Source organism: Mus caroli, chromosome 16, assembly GCF_900094665.2.
Source record: "Mus caroli chromosome 16, CAROLI_EIJ_v1.1, whole genome shotgun sequence".
In the NCBI taxonomy this organism is placed as follows: domain Eukaryota; kingdom Metazoa; phylum Chordata; class Mammalia; order Rodentia; family Muridae; genus Mus; species Mus caroli.
In genome coordinates, this window is record NC_034585.1 from 52,163,306 (window position 1) to 52,163,765 (window position 460).

A 460-nucleotide genomic window follows, 5' to 3' on the forward strand; every position below is an offset into this window, starting at 1 on the left:
ACACAGCCTACAGGCAGTTCAACAGTGTCCTTTCCAGGTAGTTGGTTTAAATCACCTCCAGGCAGCTTGACTGGTCTCTACTTCTTCCAGACGCTGGTGTGAGAGTTATCTTAACTGCTTGGCTCACTTGAAAGTGACTTGTGGGGCACTGGGCTATACACAGACAGTCTGGTCTCCAGGCAAGCTGAGGTGTTGAACCCCGGGACCAGGTGGTGATAATTCACCTACATGGAACAGAAGGAGTTCTCTCATGTCTCCTGGAACCCTGGCTCCTGTCGAAGTTACCACCCCCTCAGCCCCCACAGGAGAAGCATGGTTAGTAGTCATATAGGCAATGTCTCAAGCTTCTGACCTTCAGGCTAAACTCCTCCCCTTACTCTCCTCTCTCCTCTCTCTCCCTCTTACTCTCTAGCCTTTCTTCTCTCTCTCTCTCTCTCTCTCTCTCTCTCTCTCTCTCTCT